The sequence below is a fragment of the Lissotriton vulgaris genome, chromosome 10 (assembly GCF_964263255.1).
Source record: "Lissotriton vulgaris chromosome 10, aLisVul1.2, whole genome shotgun sequence".
Taxonomy (NCBI): domain Eukaryota; kingdom Metazoa; phylum Chordata; class Amphibia; order Caudata; family Salamandridae; genus Lissotriton; species Lissotriton vulgaris.
Window position 1 is genome coordinate 238,086,778 of NC_141698.1, and position 19,758 is coordinate 238,106,535.

The 19,758-nt window shown below is 44.2% G+C and overlaps 1 protein-coding gene across 2 annotated transcripts in view; it reads left to right on the forward strand.

Annotated features, from left to right (window-relative positions):
• Nucleotides 1-19,758, forward strand: part of ATG9B (autophagy related 9B) — a 336,653-nt gene that overhangs the window by 32,049 nt on the left and 284,846 nt on the right. The window contains exon 1 of one of the 2 annotated variants that reach the window (XM_086940925.1): nucleotides 10,655-10,792. The exons of the other annotated variant lie outside the window; for it this stretch is intronic. The gene's annotated coding sequence lies outside the window, so the exon portion shown is untranslated. Of the gene's footprint in view, nucleotides 1-10,654; nucleotides 10,793-19,758 lie in introns of those variants that run through there. 2 annotated transcript variants of the gene reach the window in all.

Consider the following 19,758-nt stretch of genomic DNA (forward strand, 5'->3'; position numbering starts at 1 on the left):
GTTCGGCTTCTCTACCCTGCTTCACCGCTGCTGCTTGGTCGCTGGTAGCTCGGTCCCTGGAACCAGCAAGGCCAGTGTGTCCCGCTTTTGAAAAGAACGAGCAAACCTTTGAGCTTTGCAAGTTCCTATTTCAGATGCCGTTAAGCATCGGTAAAAAGAAAGGAAATGTTATTGCCGATGTTGAACAGCATTGGCAAAAAAAGACAAGACAAGAAGCACGAGCATTTCCAATCATGCGTGCACGTACGCCATGATGCTGGGGTTAGCTTTTTTTTTAATTTCAAATATACCATTACATGATTGAGAACACTTTTCATGGAGAGGTAAACTGAAAAAATGATGAACCATGCACGCTGTCTTTAAAGACCCTGTAGTTAGTTTCAGCTGGCGGGCCTCCAAGAAAAGAAAAAAAAAGTTAGGAAAAGAAAGCAACAGGGGTGGATGGAGAGCAACAAAGGATCACTGGGCTCAATGCACGGCCCACCGTGCTGAGTGAAAGGAGAGAAGCTTGGGAAGGGAGGTGTTTTTCCCGCAAGCAGTAGAGAGGAAGAGCAGTGGGCGCGGAACCCACTCTTTTTTCGCCGCGGCTGGGTCTTCTGCTGGGAAATAATGTCTTCTGTCCATTTCAGCAGGTCGCCAGTTAGACACACACGCGCCCATCCAGTCTGTGGTAGGTGCCACTAGGCAGCCCCTTTATATGGAATTAAAAAATCACGACGTTCATATATCAAAGACGGACACTCGGAGACATTTCGTTGAACATTATGTTTTTTAATATTGTGATCTTGCTAGTGTCTTATTTTCTCCAGGATATAAAAATATCCCGATGCGACCCAGGTGGGACTTGAACTCACAATCCCCAGCTCCGGAGGCTGATGCCTTACGGTGCACGGCCTCGGCAATTGCGGGGGCATGTGGGGTCGTTTGTGTGGGCCCGCGTATGGATTAATGTGTGCACTGATGCTGGATTCCGCGTAGAGGCCTTGGACGTGTGGGATGGCGATGTCCGGCCATCGCTGAGTTGGTGATGCCTAAGAGGGGGGGTTTAGGAGTTCCCCCGATCTTGTGCAGGCTCACAAGTGTGGTGAGTCCGAGAGTAACTACAGGAGGTGGCGGGCGGCCATCACTTCGGTTCACGATAGGCGGTTCAGGGGTCTCAGCTCGGCCGCTTGCTGGACCCTGCGGTCTGGCGGTGGGGGGAGGGCCTGTGTGATGGGCCCAGCACGTGCGTGGCCAAGTACCCCCACAACAGCCTCACGATGCACGACCTCTGTGAAGAATTAACGTCGGTCCATCTGTAGTATTACCGCGTTGGTCACATTTTTCCTACGACCTCCCTGGCGAGTAATTACTTATTTTCTTATACACTTTCTTAAGCTAGCGCGATCCAGTCGGTCCTCCGCCGAGCCCAGCCTACTCCTATCCCTCCTGACGGGGTGGTGTCGTTAAGTTTTTTAAGGAACTGTCTGTGTGGTTATTACTGCTTTCAGACGTCACGTTTTAGGGTCATCAATTTTAGTTACTAATGTCTGCAGCGTTTGGCAGACTTGTAGACTTTCGGCCTGATGACAGTGTGCGGGAACTTCATGGATGGAATGATTGCTTCACTGGCCTCTTGGGGCTGTGAAAGCGAAGTTTGTATTGCGCGTTGTGTCAAGAGTTGAGGACTACATTGGTGTGGTTCGAATCAATCATTGCGACTAATATTGATTAGGGCGGCTAGAGTGTGGGCCGGTGTGGGTATATTTCGTATGCTTTAATGCGTAAATGACGGTTTCACTGACATCCCCTTATCCTGCTATCAGTATGAGCCGTTTCGTGCGGCTCTCAGCAGAGAGGCCAATGGCGGTATGGGCACTAGGCAGCCGCTTCTCGGCTTTCATACACATCCAGGAGATTGTTCGCTTCTTTAAACAAACTCGCGCGCTCCGGGCACGGCCCGATGGTGTTCTGGCGTCTAGCACGGGCAGCGATGATTTTATTATTACAACTTTCTTTGATTGACCATTGTATTCATCATGTCGCTGGGTATGGTTCTTATATGCGAGCCAATTGGCCTAACATTTGTAGGTACTTTAATCTTCCCCGATTATATCTGTGAATTTGAATAGGTTCCAGGGCAGTCCCCCCCCCCCCCCCCCCCCCCCCGCTCACCCGCTCACCCCCAGCGTCCCACCTCCCCCACTCGGGCTCTCATTTACACCGAGCGCCAGGGAAGCTCTCTCATCCTGTCGGTTCCCTCAACTCCATGGGCGCGGATTCTGAGCGGTGGGGGAGCTTGCATATCTATGCGGCCCTGATCGGCGCCCTACACAGAGCAAGTAGCAGGCTCTTTGCCGGTGTGAGTTCGGTTTTTCCGCGCTGTGTAGCTATAACTGGCAACACAGCGGCCCATTGTTCTGCTATTGTTGATTTCCTCACGGGCGAATGATTTTATAGGGGTGTTGCGGTCAATTTTGAACCTTCTCCGCGTGGATCAGAAGAGTGGTTCATATCATCTTTCGACACGCTTAGTTGGGGTTCGTGCCAGGTTCAGGGGGCGACAGGGTCCGCACCGCACCTATGGAGGATGCGCAGAGTGAGTGCGAGTGCCTGTGAGTGCAGACTGAGTGCAGAATGAGTGTGTGCAGAGTGAGTGCGAGAGCGACAGTGAGTGCAGAGTGAGTGCGAGAGCGACAGTGAGTGCAGAGTGAGTGCGAGAGCGACAGTGAGTGCAGAGTGAGTGCGAGAGCGACAGTGAGTGCAGAGTGAGTGCGAGAGTGACAGTGAGAGTGCAGAGTGACAGTGAGTGCAGAGTGACAGTGAGTGCAGACTGACTGCAGAGTGAGTGTGACTGCAGAGTAACAGTGACTGCAGAGTGACAGTGACTGCAGTGTGTGAATGTGCAGGGTGCACATTGTGTGAGTGTGCAGGGTGAACAGTGTGAGTGTGCAGGGTGAGCAGTGTGTGAGTGTGTAGGGGCAGTGTGTGAGTGTGCAGGAAACAAACACTCAAACTAAGTCCACCACACACTACTGCATATACTAGTGAATACAGTCATCTCTATATACCGAAAAAATGAGTTAAATTTAGAGGGGTCGGAGTGAGACACAGTGAGTGGGTGGATGGATGCATGATGAATGGATGTATGCATGATGCATGGATGTATGGGTGGATGCATGGATGGGTTGTTGGTTGGATGGGTTGGTGGATTGCATAAATTGTTGAGGGATTGGCTGTATATATGCATCTATCCATCCACCCATCCATGCATCTATCCATACACCCATCCATACCCCCATTCATGCATGCACCCATGCATGCATCCACCAACTCATCCATGCAAGCATTACAACAAGAACCCGCAGCTCTCCTTCGTCTCTCCTCGCCCCCCTTCCCTGTGCCCTGCCCTGCTATTGTAAATGACAATGCCATTTATTTATGTTAAAAAAAACATAAATAAAAAAAATGTCAAGAGCAATGCCAATAGCTCTAACTTTAACAAAGGCAAAACCATTGCATTGTAAATGCTTGTTCCTTTTAGTCAGCATTGTGCAGAAACAGCGTTTCCTATGCTGTACAGCATCACCAAAAGGCATTGGCAAAGACAATTGGTCCCACAAGATTTACCAATGCTTGTTTAGGTCTAACGTTTGTAAAGACCTTTTTGTTTTAATAAAATTATATGTATAATGTGCCTCCATGAGCATTAAGACAGTCCTCTTCAGCTATTTCTCTGTTATTGTATCATCAACATTTTCTTCCGTCCACTAGAGCTCATAGCAAGGGAGGAGCAGGTCAGCACACTTCAGCCTTCGGCTACTTCGCTGAGAATGACAGTGTTCTGCCCTTTCACAAGCAGCACATCTGCCCACTAAGGCCCTCATTACGATATCGGTCGGAGTTGCCTCCGAACTACACCGTTACGGATTGGGAACCGACCGACTTTCGGTCAGCAGTTCTGACCGCACATGGTGTGGTCGGAAACATCAATTTTTCAATAGAAGCATTTGCGCTGGGCTGAAACCTCCTGCAGCACAAGCTCTCAATGAAAAATTGAAGTTTCGAAACATTTCTGCACCGTGTGGCAGGCGATGTTGAGGGTGGCATCATTGGTTCCCCCAGGCCACAATGCGGAGGGCCAGGGGGGAAGGGGCCCTGCTAGGTGCCCCCAAAAGCCGTTCCCGACAGCCAATCCATGTCAGAAAGGCTTACATGGATTGGCTGTTGGAAACTGACATCATAATCCAGATGGGATTATAAGGTCTTTCCGACGGGCTCCATCATTCCGTCGGAAACTCATCAGCTTCCCCAGCTGGTTTAAACTCCAACCGCCGACATCATAATACGGCGGTTTGACTTTAAACCTGCAATGTCAGTCAGAAAGCCTCCGACCAGTGGTCAGAGGCTTTCAGATCGACATAGTAATTAGGCCCGATGTAGTCTTCTACAGTGCCAGGGACTACTATGTCAATGTGTACTTTTTGAGACTAAAAATATGTGTACTTTTAACCAATGTATTTTTTATTTTAGGACTGAACATCTTTCCCAACAATGAAACTTGGCAAAAACCATGACAAAACAAGCATCCACAAAGCTAAAAGGCTAGCAGCCAACATAGGCTTGTTGCGTTTAGTTGTATACTGATATTGTCTCTGCCTGGGTACAGTAAGCCGGGTGCGCCTACCTTCATTGCTAGTACTTGCTGCTGATAAGACCATTACCTTTTAGGTCGAAGCCTGCCAGACAGCGCAGCTGTCTGTTTTCTAAATTACTTCTTGGGGTCATTCTGAAAGGTTGCCGGAGAATGAATTCAACCCATTCCTTACCATTGGCTTTATGTTTTGTAACTCCTATTTGCTTGTTTTCTAGTTTCTGGCTTAATATGTTTTAGGTTGTCCAGCTTGAAGTCGCCCCTCTCCACTCTACAACACTCTACACCACTCCACTCTGTGCTACTCTACACCACTCAACTCTGTGACACTCTACGTCCCTTCACTCTGCCACTCTATGCCACTCTACGCATCTACTTCTATGCCACTCTATCCATCTACTTCTATGCCACTCCACGCCACTTTACTCTACTTCATGAAACACTACTCCACTGTATTCCAATCCCCTACGCCACTCTACGCCTCTCTGATACTCCACTCTGTGCCCACTCCACTCTACAACACTCTTTGACGCTTTAGTCTGTGATGCTCCACTTTGCTCAACGACACGCTGCTCCACTCCACGCCAATTTACTGCACTCTGCGACACTCCGCTCCAAGACATTGCACTCCTCTCTGCCACTCCTGAACACTCTGCTCCTGCCTACGCCCCTGCATTCTACTTCACTATATAACACTCTACTCTCTCCATGACACTCCACAACACTCTATGCCACTCACCTCCACTCTGTGCCACTCCGCTCTGCGACAATCTACACCACTGTATGCAACTCCCTCTATGCCATTGCAACTCCCTCTATGCCACTCCATGCCACTTAACTCGTCTGTGTGCCACTACTGTGCTCAACTCTGACACTTTACTCAACTCTGACACTCTACCCCACTCTACACCACACCACTGTACACCCTTCCACTCTGCTTCACTAACACCACTCCACCCTACGCCATTAATGACACTCTACACCATCCTGTACCACTTTACTCCACTCCATGGCACTCCAGTCCACGACACTCTGCGCCCCTCCATGACTTTGCAACTCCACAACACTCCACTATACTCCATTATATTGCTGTACTCTAATCTATCTCACTCTGTGCCACTCCAAGACACTTTAGGCCACTCTCAGCCCTCTACTCTGTGCCACTCCACAGCACTGAACTCCACTCCACTATACGACACTCCACTCTTCTCTATGCCACTTACTTTTAGCCATGCTGAACAGCATTTACACTGGTGTACAACATGGCTAAAACACGTTAGCAAAGCCAAGAGGTCTGTTGTCTTTGTCAATGCTTGTTTATTTTCTGTGGTCAAAATTGTCTGAAGATGTATTTTGATTGTCATTGATCTCTAAAGTTTTTTAAGAGAAGCCTTACACATGACAGAGCTGCTACAAACTGAACAGCTTTGTAGCTTTATGAAATAACTGCCTAACCTAGTTGAGCCCTAGGTGACACTTAACTATCCTTTTTGGATCATTCCTAACTAGAGCGACATCCCATTGCAAGGCTGGCATCTTTAAAACATCTTGCGTCATGTTGACTGGTAATACACTGAGGTAGAGTTTGATAGGTGGTAAGTTTTACTGGTATCTTGTCTTTTGTGTGTTTTAGAACCATTGTTGTGCCTCCTTTTTACATAAAGTGGGTAAGGCATACCCTGCATTTTGATTGTGGTTTTGAGACTTATGCACTCCTCTTCTACAGACCGGATGCGAGAAGCTAATTCCTTCACTGGAGGTGTGTGCTTGTTTAACCTGAGGAAGGTTTCCAAGTGTTTGGCTACTGCTTAGACACGCTAATCTCTCTAATGATGCCTGATGTATATCCTCATTTGTGCTGTTTGAATGGTGACTGTCTGCTTGAGGTCGCCTGGGGTTGATGTCATTGCATCCTCAATGCATACCTAAGGAGCTGACTGTCCTGCAGAGTGAATTTTACTGGTTCTTAATGAATGATACCTCCAGCAGGAATGCAGTTATGGGTGTGTGATACATGGGATGGAGCAAAAGCTCACGTTTACTGTTGTGCGAAGTGCAGGTACATGGAATGTGTTTGCAGATCAGGATTTGCAACCTATCTAGCCTGTTGCAGGCCATGTCAACTTTTGACACTACAGAGCCTGCTCCCCGTTTGTCCTCTACTCACATTGGTACTACTCTCATCAGCCTGTCCCAGGTATATGCTTTTTTCACTGCACAGTCTTGCAGATATTCAAATGCTATTGAGAATTGTTTCGAGATGAAATGGGTATTCATATAAACCCATAAAAATGACTTTCCCTAGAAAAGCCATTTGCACCTTTTTTTTTAAATGTGTTTTTTTTTTAGATATCTTTACCTTTATTGTAAAAGTTTAGCGTCTTATTCTTTGGGACAAGCCATTTTGGTTTGTCGACTGTTAATCTGCCAGTCAACAGCTGTGGTCTGCAAATGTTCTGTAGAGGTCAACTGACATTGTTTTAGAAAAGGGATCACAAATTAATTTTGGTACTAGAGCTAAAGAACCGAATAGATGTTGGTGTTCTAGTAACTGTACTTAATGATATATTTTGTGTACTTTACAAAACTCATCTTTTTTTAACATGTCTAAGGTACATGTTGGATTCTAACACTCTTCATCATGCCTAAGATATTTGTGTCTGTTGCACTTGGTGTGGTAGGGTATATTAGGATGTGTTACTAATGTTTTGAGAACTTTTCTATTAGACCTGATTCTCGAAGGATTTAATGTGCATGTGCATGTGCAAGTTGCTAAACAGTTTGGGGCTTTGTAAGGAGATGACATTAGGTACCACCTACTATGGGAATGCACTGTCCGCTAAAGCTATTGTTTAAAAAACAAAAAAGAAACTTTACTTGGAGCCCACCCATTACTTACCAGTGGTCATCGGCTACAGGAGGCTGACCCTGGTGGTCCTCCAGTCTACGGGGCACAAGCTGTTCACTACTGTGACGTGCGGCTGACTTTGGCGGCTCGTACTCCCCAACCCGAACGCGTCTTAATCATAGACCCGCAGTGTGTACACACCCAATAGCCGATTATACTATCACATTCGACAGTCCATGGAGGCACCGAGGCACCGAATTGCCTGTCTCCAATGCTTCTTATCCGCAGCGTGTTCTATCTTGACACGCCTCCATTTTCTGTATGACAACATCCCCGTAACTTCCCCATACAGGGTGCCTGGCTGGGCCTCATGTGAGTGTGTTTACCTTTTCTTACTGGGTTTTATGTGCACTCCACCAACTCAGTCTTCAGATTGTTGAGATTCTAATGGTGTCTCCAATTTTTAGGTCCTAATGAGACCCCCCCCATTAACAGTGGGGTCGAAACGTCGTCGACTTGTATAAAAAACAAACCATTTCCAGTCTTTGTAAAATCATAACAAAGTTATTGAATCTTTATTTAATTCATCATGGTCGTTTCCATGTATTAAGAAACCACTCATGTCACATTTTTGTCACTTAGAAGTGTGACGGTTCTATTTTCACTTGGAACTCTGAGCACTAACTTTATATGTTTTTTTCAAATACAGATATGACTTGGTGCTAACAGTATTTGGCCTCCTGATTGCCTTTTGTATGAGTGTCTCTCTTTCAACATCCTTTTGTAGCATTACCTGCCCTTGTTCATGGTTATTATTAAGTATTTCTGTATTGTCCACAAGAACCATTGTGTTTCCTATATACACTCTGAGTGCACAGCATTTTACAGTCTCCCCACCTTCTTCCCTCCCCACCCAGCTCCCTCTAGTTGCTTCACACCCCTTAACGCCCTCCATCCACTGTCCTTTTTTCCACCCCCCCTCATTACGGGTATTTGGCAAGTTTAGCAAGAAAAAAAGCTATATGACATGGTAACCACGAGCCACGCCACAGCATTTTTTTCCCTTCTAGCCATGTTGCACAGCAGCCAGTGCTGCTTTGCCATGTCTAAAAACATTGAGAGCCTGTAGATCTTTCATAGGCTCAATCTGTAGGCTTTGCCAATGTTTGTTTTTCTTGGATAACGTATTTGCAGTGATCTGTCCTGGAATTGAACAGTGCGGATCAAGGTAGTGGGGTCCAGTTTTGGCAGGGTGATGTGTTGTTGAGAATAATTCTAGGCTTATCTCTATTTATGGCTGTTGCAGTGTTAATTTATTGGATCATAGCAAATTATAAGGGCTGTTAAGATGTGTAGGGATGATTGTCTTGAGTGGGTTATTTAAGCCATCGACAGTCTGGTATCTAAAGGTGAAATACAAAAGTTTGCAATTCCTCTAGATCTTTACGCAGAGTCTGAATTGCTGCCTTTAAAATAGAGTAGCCTAGTCTCTTCTTTGGTCTGGTGAACCATCTCGTTGCTGTGAACTGAATACATTGTAATTCATACACCTACATTTCTAGGAATACAAATCCTTTGATTCGTTTTACTTTGTGTTGATCGTCATGGTCACTACACTGACAATTTTTTGTGGGCAGTGATAATGTTGCTTTTTCACATTTGGCACAACAGGAACCGGGCTTGTATGTCCATGAAGGTCATTTGGGTGGAGATGGTAAGGATCATATCCAGCAGAATCCTACATTTTGGTAGTTCTGGTGCAGGTTAGTAGATGGTTGAAGACTGTAACTAGTATGTGGGTCCTAGCAGTAGTGTATTAGTCTTGTAAGCCATTGAATTTGGAATGACTACCCAGCTACCTTCAAGGTGTCCAGAATTTTACAAAGGGTTGTAAGATGGTATTGGAGCAGCAGAAGATTTAATACATCTAAATTGGAATGAGGGTCTGCTTTTCTACAGTTTGTCCATAATAGGAAAGTTATGATTTATGAAAAAAAGCGTTAAGAAGAGTTATTTGGGGGGGCCCAAAATTGGTGGTGGCTGACTGAGAAAAATGAGATGAGCTTGGCAGGTTGCTTTAGATTGCTTGAAAAGTATCTTCGTGAAGTCATTATTGAAACAGAGCCACCAGTAGAGTATTTGCTTTGTGTGGCCTCTTCAAATATTTGACTTTGACAAATGAGTGCTCATGTGCTTATAGAGACAGCAAATGAAGGTAGGTTGATGTTAGTGGCCCAAATATGCATGGGATGAAGGGATGGAATACTTAGTGAAGAGTTTTGCAGAATTTTTTTATTGGATATTGTATATTTTTGGTAATCCTGGTCTTGGTCGTTAGTTCCATAGTAGAGAACCATCTAATTTGTTTTTGGTAGCAGGGAAAGAACGCCTTGGTCATTTAAGGGATTAGGTTATGGATCTCTAGTTAAAGGATTCATTGGTGATGTTGGTCGTTGTTATTGCAATGATAACACTATTGTTTCTTTCGTCATAAGACGAGCAGCACTCAAAATTTGGGAATGATGGTGATTCTGAACATTTCCCACAACCTAAGCTTTGTACAGTTGGAGGGACAGTGAGGTGGGTGCTTTTTTGTATGACTGCTAATGTTTCCAGAAGGCAGATAGCCTAGCTGTGGCCACTAACTTTGTTGAATGCTTTGTCAAGGAAGAAGCTTGTTTTGAATGGTACAGATAAAAGGCCTTTATTTCTGTATTAGCAGTCTGGTGGATTACAATTGGGTAACTTTCAAGGGGGTAACATCACAGATCTGACCAAGTGATATAACTGTAGAGAATTCTTAAGACCGAGTTAAAATATTGTGCTTCAGAGGCATTGTATTTCCTAGCTCCTTTCCCCTGTTCAGTCATAAATGTCCTAGTTAGCACCTAATTAGCTGCATTACTCTGCTTCTAACCATGGGTGGAGCTCCCAGTGTTATTGTACCTCTTTCTACTTTCTCATTGGCGCTTTGTTCCTCATTGTTCACTATGAGTGTAACCCCAAGGAATTAGTTAAGTGCTGGTGAGACACATCCTGCCCTTTAGACATAAATTTGACATCATCTGGGAATGTTAGCTATGGAGAAGGGAGGCTGAACATGTGGTTATCAGCACAGAATCAACCATCCATGGCAGAGGTTTGCTGTGTTCTAACCACATTTGTGCTGGCCACAGGATTATTGGGTCCTGTACAGAATACTTCTGATTGACTGATGGATGCATTTTGTTTGGCATAGAATCACCGACGGGTGCATTGAATTTGTGGTCATTTTATCGTAGAAGCTCATCTCCTGGAGCACCTATTTTATGGTAGGTAAGCCTGGTTGACTTACGGTCTAATGCTCATGCATGAGTTGAGTAAACGTTCTGTGTAATTGGCTTGGGGTTCATGGAATGCAGCAGTTCATATGCACACTACCCATAGTTATTCCCCATTTTAGTGAGATTATGGTGGAGATTTGGTGGCTGGAGGGAGATTAAGGTTCCATCTATGTACACAGTTATCCAGTAAAGAATAATTTGGTGTATACCTCCATGTAGATAAACCCATTCTCATTACCAGTGTTTTTAAATAGAAAGGATCGATGGTCTGCGGCAATATTGGTGTCCAAAGTCAACAAAATGATAGAAAGTTGTTGTGCATCATTGTTCCATTTACTTAATGTATATTTTAGGTGTTGAACATTAATTGTATAACGGATATTTGACTATTGATTACAGGTGCATGATGTGCTTTGAACTTGTCAGAGTTCTGTGAGTGGTTTCCTTTTATGTTTTTTCAAGTATGTTTTGGTAATATATTTACATTTTAATCTTTAGTGTACTAGTGTGGGTTTATGGTCCGGGTTTGCCTTGTCTTCAATGTTTTGCTCTTCGAAATCTACTTCACTCTTCATGCCACTGTGTCAGGCCTTGTACCTGTTTTCTCTTCTGCAGAATGCCTTTCTGTACCTGAGCTATTTAACATAAGTGATGAAAGTACTGTCCGAACACCCGTCCCTCCCTTGTGTCCCGAGAGACTTGGGTTACTGCTTGCTCATGCCTCGTGGTATCTTCCCGCCCCTGTAGTGCGAGTTGACCGCACAACTCCCAGCTGCTCTTGAAGTACTCTCTATGACTTTCATAGGGAACCGTTCTTCATGAATGAGATTCGTAGCCCTGTATTTTCTTTGCAGTGCATCACATCAGTGAAAACCAAAACCTGGCTTCGGTACCTTTGTCTGTCCATCACTTCGGAGCATATCCGTAGGTACGGGGGAGCCTGGGGGTGACAAGGCACTCTATAATTCCGAATGACTCACTCTGAAGGTCAAATTAGACCGACATACATTCAACATTGTGCCAGAGCACAGAGTGAGCGTCTGCTGTTGTACGTGTGATGCAACAAATATAAACCGGTCCTGCTGCAACTGCCGCTTCCTCCTTTTGTCTTCTTTTCACCTGCTCATCTCCTGCATTACTCTGCTAGCTTCCCCAATTCTCTCCGCTTCGCTCTTCCTTTTCTCTGTGGCTTTCCTCAGTCTTTGTCCTGCTTTCTCATTCTACTTACTTTCTTCTCTCTCCTCCTTTCTTTCTCTGTTTGTTTCGTGCACACGAGCTCTCCTTGTTAGATAACAGGCTCACAGGTTACACGAGCACGTTTCTTTTTTCCCACATTTTATTTCAATGTTTTGTGAATAACATGACAAATATTACTAATGTGCCGACCCAGTGCGCTCTCGAGAAATCAGTCCTAATAGCATAAATGCATAAGGAGGAGAGTCAAAGATGAGCCTCGGTTGTTGGGGTGTGTGGGGGTGCTCAAGGGGGTAGCGGGTGGGGGAGGGATGAGCGTATCACTAAATATATTTAATGATACCCAACAAACAGTAGAGCCATTTAGCCTTTCTCATGAGGAAAGCTGATGGCTCTTCGGGTTAGTGTCAGACGCATTGTCCAGGTCAGAGGTGTTCTGTCCAGACGAGCCCGACCAGGGGTCTCCACGGGTAGCTCAGGAGCTACTGGTAGCTCGCCAGCACTCTCAAAGTAACTCTCAGAAAGAAAGACAAGACAAACCAAGCCATTCTCTGAGAGTCAAAACATAATAAAGAAGGCAGCACCGCTCATCTCAAAACCCTCCGGGTGAAAACTAACCAAACCAATGGCAGCACCTTATAATTGCACTCAAACACAAACTGTGTTGGTTTGTGGGGTCTGCTCCATTACCCTCTGTATCCACTCTTAATATAGGTCACAAGGAGATTGGTCATGCTATACGCCCCGCTCTATGAGTCGTACCACACATGTGAACAATGTACTATGAAAGAAAAATAGTAGCAGTACTCTGTGCTGACCCCCCAAAATGTGGGACTGCAGGAGCCACAGTGAAAATGTTCTAGTTGAGAGCATGATCAGCCTAAGAGCTGAGAAGAGCAGGGTATGGATCCAGAGAAAAGAAACATTAAGAGCCTCATTAGCATTTTTTTATGTGTGAGTCTGTCTGACACAGTGTCTCTCCCTAATAAACAGTATTATTTTCTGGAGCTACTCCTAGTGTCAAAGACCGTCACATTTGTATGATGGCCCCCAGCATAAAGGTTTTTTTTAAATCTCTGGTGCAATAGTGTCCGTTCACGGAATAATAGTGTCAATGGCATAATAATGAAGCAAACACAAGGAGATGATGGACGGAGTGCTGAAACTTTTCTGACAATCACACCAGTCACAGATCTGGGTTGAATCCATCACCATTCTTAAGCTCACTTCACCACCTCAGTTCAGACCCAGCTATATGTAAATCAGTCTTGACCTTGTGCCTCATGTGAACAGTATAGCCCTAACTGCCACCCATTCCATGTGTCAAATCGTGCGCAATTCGATGCCCCATAGAAAAAACCTAATGGTAAAATCTCAATGCCCGAGCCCCTAGACCCTCCACCATACACAACTTCCCTCCGTATCCTTTCTACTGCCGCTGGACTATTGAAGTTGATCACGATACAATCACCGCTTTTAGATTTTCTCATCCTGCCCAGCCAAGACACCCGTCGGGCCATTATAACACTATGTCCTGCCATATTGCCTTCTGAAGTGTTGCACGAGAGCCAGTGAACAACCTTATTTTTTAACTGGCTATACTCCTCCTTAACTCCCTCAGTAAGCGGTGGTACATTTCCTAGCACCAACACCAAAGGTGAGGATTGGGGGGGTAAATCAATAACAGGGAGAATAGCCATATTATTAGTAGATTCAACCAGGTGTCGTGCCCCCTCAGCCTGTATTGATGGTATAGATGGTAAGGGGGTATTCTAATATCCACCACTCAAATTACTTTCATATTTCACCTTACTAATTCACCACTAATCCTTTATGGGTTTCCGGAGTACCGTGCTACTCACCAAAAAAAAGCGCTTCAACATCCCATCCGGGGTAAGAAGGGCTATATAAATACAAACCTTTTTTCCTCTTCTATCCTTCCGAATTCAAATAACTGACTAACATATCCACCACTTAAAATGTACTTGCATGTTTCACTATACTAATTCAACACTAATCCTCTATGGGTCCCGGAGTAGCGTGCTACTCGCTAAAAAGCGCTTCAACGCCTTGTCAGGGGTAGTAAGCACTATACAAATGCAATTGCAATACAATACAATACAATACAGTGTTAGTTGTATGACCAATGACTACTGAACTACAGCAATGTCATACATTTCCCGAAAACTCGCTGAGCCCTCCTAAACGGGTTCTGTGTTAGAATGTATTCTCCATCTCTATACTATAGTGCAGTCAAATCGTTTTAACAAGAATCCACACAAATACCTAAACTTCGAAGGCTAAGCATCAGTGAAACAATGCCTGAATTATATGTCCTATATAGACCTACTCCATAATGACTGAAATAACTGAATGTTATCCATTGCTGTGCTGTGATACAGTTCAACCGATTCAAACAAGAATACCCATCAATGCCAGAGCATCCTTGCCTGAACACCAGTAAGACAATCACTAGATTATACATCCTATACAGCCCACCACCATACTGTCCAAAATGAGTGAAGTTAAGTTGTCATTAGTAGGAACAGAAACAATGAAATGCACTTCCAGTAGTTACGTTTTTCAAAACGCTCCCATTTAATGTCTGATGCGTCTCTCTCTTTCTCTGTTTACCAAGTAGCGTCTCTCTCTCTCTGTTTACCAATAGCGTCTCCCTCTTTACCAAGTAGCATCTCTCTCTCTCTCTCTCTGTTTACCAAGTAGCGTCTCTCTGTTTACCAAGTAGCTTCTCTCTCTCTGTTTACGAAGTAGCGTCATCTCTCTCTCTCTCTGTTTAGAGATTCTCTCTGTGTTTACCAAGAAGCGTCTCTTTCACTGTTTACTAAGTAGCGTCTCTTTCTCTGTTTACTAAGTAGCTTCTCTATCTCTGTTTACCAAGTAGCTTCTCTCTCTCTGTTTACCAAGTAGCATCGTCTCTCTCTCTGTTTACCAAGTAGCGTCTCTCTCTGTTTACCAAGTAGCGTTTCTCTCTGCTTACCAAGTAGTGTTGTCTCTCTCTCTGTTTACCAAGTAGCGTTGTCTCTCTCTGTTTACCAAGTAGCGTTGTCTCTCTCTGTTTACCAAGTAGCGTTGTCTCTCGCTCTCTGTTTACCAAGTAGCGTTGTCTCTCTCTGTTTACCAAGTAGCGTCTCTGACTCTCTGCTTGCCAAGTAGCATTGTCTCTCTCTGTTTACCAAGTAGCGTCTCTCTCTCTCTGTTTACCAAGTAGCGTCTCTCTCTCTCTCTGTTTACCAAGTAGCGTTGTCTCTCTCTGTTTACCAAGTAGCATCTCTCTCTGTTTACAAAGTAGCGTCTCTCTCTCTGTTTACAAAGTAGCGTCTCTCTCTGTTTACCAAGTAGCGTCTCTTTCTCTGTTTACCGTCTCGTCTCTCTCTGTTTACCAAGTAGCGTCTCTTTCTCTGTTTACCAAGTAGTGTCTCTTTCTCTGTTTACCAAGTAGCGTCTCTCTCTGTTTACCAAGTAGCGTCTCTCTCTGTTTACCAAGTAGCGTCTCTTTCTCTGTTTACTAGTAGCGTCTCTCTCTCTCTCTGTTTACCAAGTAGCGTCTCTTTCTCTGTTTACCAAGTAGCGTCTCTCTCTCTCTCTCTCTCTCTGTTTACCAAGTAGCGTTGTCTCTCTCTGTTTACCAAGTAGCGTTGTCTCTCTCTGTTTACCAAGTAGCGTTGTCTCTCTCTGTTTACCAAGTAGCATTGTCTCTCTCTGTTTACCAAGTAGCGTCTCTTTCTCTGTTTACCAAGTAGCGTCTCTCTCTCTCTGTTTACCAAGTAGCGTTGTCTCTCTCTGTTTACCAAGTAGCGTCTCTCTCTGTTTACCAAGTAGCGTCTCTCTCTGTTTACCAAGTAGCATCTCTCTCTGTTTACCAAGTAGCGTCTCTCTCACTCTGTTTACCAAGTAGCGTCTCTCTCTGTTTACCAAGTAGCGTCTCTCTCACTCTGTTTACCAAGTAGCGTTGTCTCTCTCTGTTTACCAAGTAGCATTGTCGCTCTCTGTTTACCAAGTAGCGTCTCCCTCTGTTTACCAAGTAGCGTCTCTCTCTGTTTACCAAGTAGCGTCTCTCTCTGTTTACCAAGTAGCGTCTCTCTCTGTTTACCAAGTAGCGTCTCTCTCTGTTTACCAAGTGGCGTCTCTCTCTCTCTGTTTTACCAAGTAGAGTCTCTCTCTCTCTGTTTACCAAATAGTCTCTCTCTCTGTATTTACCAGGTAATGTCTCTGTGTTTGCCAAGCAGGGTCTCTCTCTGTATTTAACAAGTAGTGTCGCTCTGTATTTACCGAGTAGTATCTCTCTGCGTTTACAAAGTCGTGTCTCTCTCGGTAGTTACCAAGCAGTGTCTCTCTCTGTGTTTGCCAAGTAGTGTCTCTGTGTTTGCCAAGTAGTGTCTCTGGGTTTGCCAAGTAGCGTCTCTCTCTATATTTACCAAGTAGCGTCTCTCTCTGTGTTTACCAAGTAGTGTCGCTCTCTGTATTTACCAATTCGGGTCTCTCTGTGTTTACTAAGTCATGGCTCTCTCTGTGTTTACCACGTAGCGTCTCTCTCAGTGTTAACCAAGTAGTGTCTCTCTGCCTTTTATTCATTTGCATCGGTGCGTAAACGAACATTTTATACTTATAGTCCATGCTTATGAGAAGCAAGGCTGGCAGTCTCTTTTACTGCCAGACTTGCTCATTATAAGCATGGACTATACGTCAAAGTGCGTGTTTATGCACTGATAGCAGGTTTTAAAAACAAATGAATAAAAGGCATTTCCGAATTACAGCACGAATAGGTCCGAAAATTCCATACAGGACAGGCTTAAGAGGATGGCCACCTCTCAGGCTCCACAGACCCTTGTAATAAAACAAACTGCCCAGCCATGTCAGGCTCAACCCCATAGCCACCCTCTAGCATTCTGCTCTCGAGCAATTCCAACACCTGCAATTGCTTCAGCCATTAGCAACGGAATACAACCCCACAAAATATTTATGACTAATGTCCGAGACTTGATACTACCACTAAAAACACCTTTGAGAGTGAAGAATCTTTAATTAACAAAGTAACTCATTGGATTCGCCACACTAGGGGGTGCCACTCGATGATTAGAAATTATATACTCGGAGCTCGGTGATGCTCTACACCGTTCTCCAAAGTTGATGATATCGAAATCACCCTAAAGGACCCAGAGATTGCGGAGAACCTCCTAGCAATGGAGTATCGGACCTGCCCCCCGAAAGGCTCTTCTATACAGTTTAGACACCAGTCCTCAAATAAGATAGGCAATATACACCCCACACAAGCAATAATTCACCTTTCGGGCACATGCTCCTTGGAGACCAATGATTTACTGTCAAAATAATAATCCTCTGATTGTTTTTGCTAGTCCTAATCGCCATACACAAGTTTCTTGCTGTTTAGCTAGTAAAAATAGGGCAATTTTACACCTAGACGAGGATTTAGGCACCGACCCATCTTTTCCCACTGATTCACCATCATTAGAACTTATTGTGGGAAACAATGCTATCTCGCCACAACGGGAGTTACTCACCACCAGTCAGCAATTAAAAATTGTATCTTGGAACGTGACAGGATTAAATAGCAAACTCCCTCTCCCTCATTGGAATGACTTTGTCGGGAATTTCGACATATGTATCTTCCAGGAGACGTGGAGCTTGGAACCTTTATATAAACACGGCTACACTAGCCACTTTATCTCTGCAACATCCATTGGGAAAGGGCGCCCTTCAGGCGGGCTGATTGTCTGGACAAGCATAGCTCTTGACTGTAGAATCACCTCCAACACAAGCTTAAGTCCAGACATTTTGTGGCTAAGTATCAGGGGACCCATGAGTGGTAGCCAAATGGAGCTTTTTAATATATATGCAAGAGGGACCAAGATTGATATGCCATCTACTACGATTTCTGCATTAGAGGATTATTTGGACAAATGCCCACCCCATGCAATAATCATAGTGGCAGGTGATTTTAACTGCACCTATGAACCCTTGATTGTGGAGGAACTGTTGGAGATTGAGCCCCAAGATGCTAGTTGGGCTATACCCCAACTAGAACTCCAACCAGTTAAAAGATGGACCCAAAAGGTTCTCGAAATTAACTCCATTACTATGGAGTATGGCTTAAGAGCCACTAATGGCAGGTCACAATCTGATAAGGGAGGGGCCAATACTTTTAATAGACCTAACGGCCCATCACGTATAGATTATATCCTTCTAGATATTAGACTATGGGACCATCTCATCGATATGAGATTGGGCACAGCACCAGACAGCGATTATAACCTCTTGTGCCTAATCCTGAAACCCCTCTGGGTTGTAAACTCAATTCAATTGCTTTATTCGATTTTCACCAAGTAATAAAAAATCATAAAAGCAGTTCATACAAGCAAAAATCACATTGCAAATACATATAATAAATAGTTATAAAAACAATATTAAATCAAGTTTAGGTGATTAATCGATAATTAATAAATTCATGATAGGTTCCTTAGTTTTACAACACTTTTTAAAAACATTGACACGGAACTAATACAAAGAGGGTTTCCTAATTGTTGGAGATTTAAATAAGCCGGCCTACATTGCCTCCAAGCCCCATCTCTTAGATAGGGTTTCAGCCATCTCACGCGCTCTTTTTTATACAGTTTACAAAAAAGTACAAGATGGAAGGTCGACTGGGTGGATAAATTGTCACATGGGCATAGGGCCAAAGTTCTTTTCCAGTCGTTTTTATCCGGATATGAGACCAGTCGGTGAAAAATATTAAACCTGAATCTAGTCAGGACAAAGCGCTCAAAACCCAAAGTGATGAGAGTTAAGTACGGTTGCATTTTGTAGGTTGTCAGCAGCGGCTGATGGTCGAGCACAGTTCTTTTGCTGACTTCGTTCCCAAGCCTTAAGGTATTAAAATGTTCCATACATAGGTTTTTAAGGCTTTCTTAGGGATTTTCCCAATTAATTCAGGTTTATGATACCATTCTGGCCTTTCCATGTCCGTCAGGGCTTTCCTCACATATTCAAGCCATTTAATTCTTTTAGCATTGGCTAATGACTTGACATCAATGATTATTTCTCGGTTTAGGCCCAGTTCTTGCGACGCCCAAATTCTCCTCCATAGTAGAATTGGCTGGGTTTTAATCAAATCTGTCAGATAATCCATACCTAGTTCTGCATGGGAATTATAATTTGACATGCTTTTTGGGAGAGACAAAAGATATTGAAAAAAATTATTTTCGATAATCTGGAGCATCGTCACATCATGGTACCCCCATATTCCTGCCCCATACAGGGCAATGCTTCTGCATTTGGCGACATATATATTGAGCATTATGCCAGGTTGTTTTCTGCCCAATTTGCTAGCAAAATGTTTTATAGCCGCAATTGAACGTTTAAATGCTAGCGCTCTATTTTTTACCTCGGGACCCCAACCCCCTGTTGCCTCAATAGTAACTCCTAAATATGGAAATGTTTTTGTGGCTTGTAGTAGGGTGCCTGCCGCTTTCAATTGTTTGCATCTGGCTCCACCTTTGCCAGATGCCATCACAAAGGACTTTTTTGCATTCAATTTGAGGCCCCTCTCTTCCATGTATGTAATGTATCTATTCAACACTTTTTGTGCGCCAACCTTTGTTCTTGCCATCAACACAGCGTCATCCGCATACAAAAGGGAGCTGATCTGCATGTTCCCGGCTTTAGGAGAGTCTATATTGCTGGCACCCAGTTCCTTCTCCAAGCTGTTAGTATATAAAGAAAAA